The following is an 8,632-nucleotide window of genomic DNA, read 5'->3' as shown; positions in this document are numbered from 1 at the left end:
TGATGTTTGAGTTGAGTGGCTACAGCGCGTTCCAAAACTTTTGACAGAAAGGGTAGGTTGGAGATGGGTCTGAAGTTGTTTAGGGTGTCAGGGTTTAGACCAGGTTTTTTTAGAATGGGGGTAACAGCAGCAATTTTGAGGGAAGGTGGGACGATGCCTGTAGACAGGGAGGAGTTTATTGTTGCAATGATAAGTGGAGAGAGAGCAGGGAGGGAGGCTTTGACAAAGCTGGAGGGGATGGGGTCAAGAGTGCAGGTGGCAGTTTTCATTCCTATGAGGAGTTCAGAGAGGTCAGTAGGAGAGATTGGGGAGAACCGAGACAGGGGATGGCAGGACAAGGGGGGGCAGGTGGTTGGAGGGGGAGCGGGTGCGGCGGTGGTCAAGCTGTTGTAGATGTTGTCAATTTTGCGTTGGAAGAAAGAGAGGAAGGAGATGCAGTTGTCTACTGTGAATGACTGGGTGGTGGTGTTCAGGGGGCGGAGGAGTTTGTTTATTGTCGAGAAGAGTGCTTTTGGGTTTCCGGAGCCAGAGTGGATAATTTGAGAGTAGTAGGCAGAGCGGGCGCGGGAGAGGGCATCTTTGTAGTGTTGTATGTGGTCCTTGTAGGCTTGGGAGTGAACTGTGAGACCCGTTTTATTGCGGAGTCTTTCAAGTTGGCGAGCACGAGTTTTCATCAGGTGGAGTTCAGGGGTAAACCAGGGAGCAGAATGGGTGAAAGAAACTGTTTTGGTTTTTACAGGCGCAAGCTGGTCAAGGCAGGAGGAGAGAGTGTGGTTGTAGTAGTCAGTGAGGTCGGAAGGGGTGTGGAGGTCAATGAAGGGAGAAGTGGACATTTTTTCAGAGAGGGTGGATGAGAATGAGGTAGGTGAAAGAGCGTTTAGCTTACGGAAGTTGATTGTGCGATAATGCCTTGGTGTTGGGGCGGGGATCTTGATGGTCAGAGTGATGGCTAAGTGGTCAGAGAGGGTGAGGTCGGAGCCATAGAGATGGTGCAAATTTAATCCAGTGGAGCAGACAAGGTCCAAAATGTGACCACGGATATGGGTAGGAAAGTCGACATGTTGAGTGAGGTTAAAGCAGGTGAGTAAATCAGTGAAGTCAGTGGTTATTGTGGAGTCAGTGGAGTCCATGTGGATATTGAAATCACCAAGGAGGAGGATTGAGGGGGAGAGGGAACATAGCTGGGTCAGAAAGTAGGAGAAGTCAGACAGGAATGATGGGTGTGGTTTGGGAGGGCGGTAGACGACAGCCATGACTGACTGCGTGTGACCAGAGAGTTTTAAAGCCAGGTGTTCAAATGATGGAGCAGATGAGATGGAGATGAGGTTGGTCTTGATGTCTTGACGGTGGATAACGGCAATTCCACCACCTCGGCCCTCCGAGCGTGGTTTATTGACGTAGGAATATCCATTGGGTGTGGTGAGGTTGAGTGTGTAGTAGTCCAGAGGTTGTTGCCAGGTTTCGGTGAGACAGAGAAAGTCCAGTTTGTTATCCAGGATGTATTCGTTCAGGATGAGGCATTTATTGTTGAGGGACCGGGTGTTGAACAGGGTGAGCTTGATGTTGTTTTGAACAGCAGGGATGAATTCAGGTGATTTAGCCAGGGTTCGTAGGCAAGAGGTGCGATCGTGTGGGTTGCTGTGACCAGGTGCGCTGGGACGAAGAGTGAGAGTGCGCTGAGCCGACCAGAGGACGGGGATGGAGTGACCTGATTGCAAATAAACAAACTTGCGACCGGAGCCACGGTGAATGTACCTGGGTCGTCGGAGGAGTCCATTTGATTTGATGGCAGAGATGCATGATGGGGTGGAGCGGGTATTGAGCAGAAGAAGCCTTGCGGCGGAGTACTTCAGAGCCATGCCAGGCAGGAGCGAAGGGACGAGTACGAGGCCAAGGTCGAGGAGGCAAAGCGGCAAACGCAGCGGCAAACGCAGCGGCAAACGACTGCAGCCGCTAATCAAGACCACAGCGGCAAACAAGGCCACAAGGCCACCGGCAAACAAGGCCACGGCCACAATCAACGGGAGCGGGCCTTTCGAATTCCGTATTCCGTACCATCAAAAGCAGATTCCGTTATCCAGCCGGAGAACACGCGGCACGTGCGGGTGTGAAAAGGCAGGACAGGTGTGAGATGTCAGGTCAGAAAGGTAGAAGCAGACCCTGTACATCCATCCAGTCGGAGAAGCGGCGAATATGCAACGCCAGCGTCCTCTCGCAACCGAACCCGGAAGTATATATATATATATATATATATATATATATATATATATATATATATATATATATATATATATATATATATATATATATATATATATATATATATATATATATATTGTTACAGACACGACTTTGATGTTAAAGTGGGCTGAGCGGAATGGCCGTCGTGTCCGCACAAATTACCCGACTATACTCGACGTTGACGAAGTCGCGTTACGCTGGCTCAATAAGAAAAAGAAGACACCCGGCTGGGTTATAAAATGACGACACCAGGGATACGGTTCTCAAGACCTCCGGAGGAGATTATATTCGTTACGGAAGGTCAGATTACAGGGACGAGAGGTACAACATAGAAAGACAAGCACTTAGACACAATCTTATATTATTCCCAACAGACGACAGATAAACGGGACAAAGCTGACTCACACGGGGATTGATGGCTAGGAAAGGCAAGGTAGCGATGGCTCCAGGTGCACCTGGGCTCGGGGCAGGATCAACACGGTTCGGTCCAGAGATGCGGGGAGGTCTCGTCGCAGCGCTCAGAGGTGACGTTCTTTCTCAGGCGGGTCTTTCTCAGGCCTCTCCAAACTCAGGCGCATCTGTTTCAGCGCTCGCAGGTCCGTCTTTCTCCAGCTGGGGGCGCATCTCTCGTCACGTCCGCTAAGTCGCCGCGTATATCCGGCGGGGAGTGACACGCCCTCGGCTCGCTAGCGCCGCCCCAGATGGAATCGGTCCGCCCTTCTAATTGGGTGCGGGGGGTTACCAGGCTCCGCCCTTGAGGAGGAGCTGACAGCCAGCCCCTCCGTGGTAACCCCGTGGAGCGCGTGGTCAATGGCGCTAATCGAGCCGGTGTGAGGACGCATCCTCCCCCGCGCCGCCGCCATCTCCTCTGTTGTTGTTGTAATTGTTGGGGAAGAAGATGGAAGGAGGTATGGGAAAGGTCCTAAACTCACTACTGATGCCATATAATCACATTCTGGTGCAACGAAGAGTCAGAATTAATGGAAACGAGTCCTTAACTGACATAGATTAAGAATAACTAGGAAGATGTCCGAAAGTGGTCTACGTGTGGTGCGGTGGACCTGGGCACGACATTTAATGGGGGAATAAGGGGAAGGTCGGCTCTACTGATTGTTATTTACATGCAATGGGACTAGGGAATGGGGGATTGGGGAAAGTTGGGGAGTATTGGAGAAAATAGGGGAATATTTACAAGCGGATATGGAGGCCAAATTCCATATTCGCAACATTGCACCCTTCTCTACCCTCGGGGCGTCCCGACCCGATAAATTTTTACCTACTTTAGTGTGGCACGCAATGTAGTTCCCTCTACTATTAACTCTACCCTGAGTGCGACAGTTTTACAGATGTTCACAAATGAGTAAATATGTCCCCCTGCGACGTTGCACCCTTCTCCTCACAGAAACACACCCACAGGATAACCGAATCCGGAAAGAATTCTCAAACTACACATACAGCCGGTAGGGAGCATTATTTACAAGACTACGCTGCTATTTACACTACGATCCAGGACCTGTTTTTGGAGGAACACATGCAGATGTTATGCATAGAGAGAGCGCGCTTGCCAACATCGATACACCAACCCACGAGTGCTCTGTGGCCGACGGCCTTTAATAACGTGCAGAGCACCCTTCCCGAGCATCAAAAGCACCACCCCACCACCAATCGGTGCAGTCACCATTGTTCATTGGAATAAAAATAAATTCGACAACCCCTAACCCTGCAGGTGTCTCTTGCTCTTCTTGTGGTGCACTTGGTGTTAACTAAAAGTGGTTCACCTGTATGGCATAGGTGCCACGTTGACCCATAGGTCCATCCCCGGGTGGTGCTTGGCCGCAAACGAACTGCGGTCCATTGTGGGTGGCCACAAACATTGCGGTCCATATGGTGTATCGATCCCGGCAGCAAACAGCGAAAGTGCAGGCCCACAACTGCGCAGCCAGCACCTCTCTCTCCTCTCTCTCTACCCCAAAGCCAGATCCTCGGAGGTGGGAGACAAAAGAAGCAGACAAGTGAGTAAGGTGGTAAGGGCGCAAAAGTGCACGCAATGTAAGGTGATGCACACTGGGGGCACATGGGAACCAGGTGAGACAGGTACGTTCCTATCGTACGCCCCCCCCCCCCACCAGGTAACCTACATGGCCCCTCCCTTACCCCTTACTGTATCCACAAAACACAACACTACCCATAAACATCTACTTTACAAATCAACAAACATCCCTACTGTCTTCCCCGTTCCTCCCATAAACCAAATTCGTCTTCTCTCCCTCCTAACCAATCAAATTTGCCATTTTCAACTCTCATCATAATTTGCCATCTCCAACTCAACATCAAAATTTGCCATTACCAATTCATCATCAGTCCCTCCTAGGGAGGGAGAGATGGAATCACCCCAATGTCTCATCCACGTCGTGATGCGTCTCACAAATCCACACAGCGATTCATCTCCTGCAACAAACAAAGAAAACACAGGTGTGGAGTCATCATCATCACCACAGGTAAGTGGCTGCGTATGGTGCGACAGGTTCATCAATCCTAACTATTTCCTAAATGACTTTAACAACTTTACACTACCCGGGGTCTCTCTCCGGCCAAACCATTGGCCCTCTTACACTATGGGTTCTAAAAACCAATTCCCATTGGCCAAACTGTGGTGCTTTTCAATTTGGGGTCTCACTCCCCCGATTCATCTCCCGGTGCCCTCGCACAATTTCTGGGCTGTGGCGTGTACCTCTCCCAGTGGGTCTACCCACCTGCACACCTCCACCACTGCAGTTGCCTCCGAGCTTACCTGCTCCTTGCCCTAACCTAACTACTTGGGGAAGGCCCTCTGGCACTCTCCCCACTCGGTGCCCTCTCTGGCACTGGGCTACCCGATCCACACCCGGGATCCTCAGGCACCCACTCACAACTACCGGCTCCCAGAGCCCACCTGCGGCCTCACCTGGCCGACATCCTCACAGTGGTGGAGTGCCCAACCAACTACACACACTAACAGGCTACACGCCCAGCCATTTCCACAACACTAATGCACCCATTCACAACACCATTCTGCAACCGCACCACAAATGCCAATATCCAACCACAATTTACCTGTACCCTCTACCTAACACTTACACTACCCGCCCCGGGTATCCGTGATGGGGGTCCACTCTTCCCCCATCCACACCTTCGCACCATGCACACCACTCCGTACCACTTACTCCAACTCTCTCCACACACCTGTACTTGCACACCTGTGCTCTCACACCTGGTGCCACCTGCACCCTTCTCTCCCCAAGCGCATTCGCGCTGATCCACAACACTCACTACTCATACACTGCTCCACACACCTGTCCAGTTGCACACCTGTGCAATCACACCTGTTCAATTCTCACAAACACGGCATCATCTCAGCTAACTACTCCCTTCTGAAACTTGCGCTTCCCAGTCGTCCCTTTAAACTATTGCGCTCCCTCGTCATTATCATCCACACTAATCTACCTGCGTCCCCACTACAGGTATCAGTCACTAACTAATCTTAACGTTACCATGTCATCTTCTAGGGCCCTACACACAATATCCTAACCCACCCGGGCTAGTTTTCACTGCCATACACCCCATAAGCTATTGCTCCTTTGCCCCCCACATGGGAAGGGTGGCAGGGATGCCATCCCACCACATCGGGGGTCTCTCACTACCAATTTTGCACATCAAATTTCAACAAATCAAAAATTTGCCAATCACTACCCATCATCTGCCAATCACTACTGCCAATCCTTTGCCAATCATCAAATTTTGTTTTTCTCTAATTTTGGGTCCAAAACACTAACCTCATCACCCAGTCGACTCACTAATACCTCTCGGTGCGCCAATCCCTGTCCAAAGCCCGGCTTCGTAAAGCCAAGCAATGGATGCTGGTTGTTTTGTGCCAGCGGCTGGACACGTCCGGTACTCGGTGCAGGGACGGAGGTTTACCCGGCCCGAGATCCCACGCACCTTCTCGGCACGGAGCCATCCAATGTCCCGCTCTCGACCTGCCGGCACGTCTCACCAAAAAGTGGTCGCCATGACGACCCTTTCTATCCAGCTGCCCGCTCCGCCTAGTGGAGCACGGACGCGGCCGTTCAAAGCGAGGCCCAGCACGCACCGAGGGCCCGATTCGGCTATAAGTCGTTCTAAACTCTACCCCGTCTAACGTCGATGCTTCACCTGGACGCTTACACCCCGCAGCCCGTTCCTTGCTCACACATCCAGCCGTCTCCATGCTCCTCGTCGTACCTTTCCTTACACACCCAGGTACTCTCATTCCACTCACAGCCTTGGTCACACACCTGACCACCGAACACTGTGGCACACATTCGTTGCTCGCACACCTCACCAATACACCGCTTCGCGCCCCCTCCGCGGTCACCTCCTCTGTGACAATCACAGGTGTGCCCTCATTCGCACACCCAATCACGTGCCTCACCACCAACTCCAGCGTGCATTCCCACTCACGCTCTACCATTCCAGGTGTGCATCCTTCCATCCCAGGTGTACATCCTCGCTCACCTGTCACAACTAACTCACGCTCCATGTCACTCCCACTACTTTCACCTCCATTCCTGACAGCGCACTCACCCTTACTCTTGACAGCGCACTCTTTCCCCATGCACCTGTCCGTCACACACCTTTCTCGCGCACACTCTCCCGTCACACCCTCTGCAACACTTACCACAGGTGTGCATTCTTCCTTGCCTTTGACAGCGCACTCTTTCCCCATGTACCTGTCCATCACACACCTTTCTCGCGCACACTCTCCCGTTACACCCTCTGTAACACTCACCACACCGCGCTTCCATGTGCTCCCTCGCACACACGCTACGACCGACTCATTCTCGCCAACACCCTCACTCCTTGGCACACACTTTTTCCTCACACACCCCAGAGTCGGACTTTCTCGCACACCTCCTCTTTCGCACACCAGACCTGTCACACACCTCACCAACGGCCTTTCACGAACACCCGGATCCAAACCAATCCCCAAGCTTTTTAAATCCCCTGGCGCATCATACGCACGACCATATTGGTCACCACTTACACCGGGTCCTCTTCCTCTTCGCTTCTCCTCCATCACCTGCGAATCCCTCATCCGGTTAATGAGCACATCATCACGATCCAAACACAGACTTTGGACCAATTCTTTTATCTCCTCTTTTATCTCCTTCTTATCCCCTCTCCGTCGCTTCTTAATTTCGCTCACCCCTTCTTCCACTTCTTCTAATTTGTCCTTCACCTCTTTTATTCCCCGGTACGTCTCCTCAAGCTCGTCCTCCAAGGCTACCTTGACCGTTTCCATGTGCGTCCTCACCTGCCGGTCCTTCGTCTCCATAACCTCTATCACCTCGTCCAGCCTCGTTGTCAGTCCCTCACGTACCATCTGACATTCCCTCTTTGTCGCTATCAAGTCGTTTTTTATGTCGTTTTGTGTCGCTTTTAAACCTCCTAATACCGCAGTGTTCCTTTGAACCTGCTCCACTAACTCCGTTTGTCCCACCGTCAGCTGCTCCACCTCCTGCGTCAGGTCCTCTATGCCCCCTTGTAACTTTACAGTCCCCTTTCTCACCTCCTTCTCCATGTGCTCCTCACAGTGCCTCACCTCCTCGCGCACTCCTCCGACCTCCTCACTCACACCTCTTCTAATCTCCTCTCCCTCTACCCCATTTTTCACTCCCTCTATCTGATTCTCCTGGGCAGCCATTCTATTTTCTACCCCCATTAACCCATTTTTCACCTCCTTTATCCCGTTGTCTAACCCCTCTCCGGTACCCCTCGCTTCGTCCCTCATTACCCCCAGTTGGCCCTCCAATCGCTCACTCCGAGCCCTCATTCGGTTCGTTATTTCTTCAATTTGGTTTCCCAATCGCTCACCCAATCGCTCAATTTGGCTCCCCATACTCATCTGTACAGCTGCCTGTAGCTGCGCAATGAGGGCCTGTATGTCAATCGGCTGCATGTTAAAGCCCGTTGATACAGCGGGCTCGGCTACCGCGCGCTCTTGCGAGGCGCCATTTTGCGTGCCTGCTACCCTCGCTGTTTCGCTCTCCTCATGTCCCTCATGTCCCTCAATTTGGTCCTGGACCGACCCTGCTTCACTCTCCGCTACCGGACCCCAGCCGTCTTGATCCGCCATAGCGCGACTTGCAAAATTCGAGTTTCGTAAAACAAATCCAAATATTTTTTTTTTTTTTCGTTATAATTTCGGCGAGCGCAGTAACCGCGGGACCGCGCTCCGAATCGATTCGGTCGAGCGCCGTACGCGCTCCGGCTCGATTTTCCCTCCCAAAATTTGGGCCTAACTAATTTAGTCCCGGGTCCGAATCTCACTCCTCGACACCAATTGTTACTCTAATAGTACAATTGGTGTTCC

This window comes from Myxine glutinosa, chromosome 7 (genome assembly GCF_964187855.1).
Source record: "Myxine glutinosa chromosome 7, kmMyxGlut1.1, whole genome shotgun sequence".
NCBI lineage: Eukaryota > Metazoa > Chordata > Myxini > Myxiniformes > Myxinidae > Myxine > Myxine glutinosa.
This window is presented reverse-complemented; position numbering follows the sequence as displayed.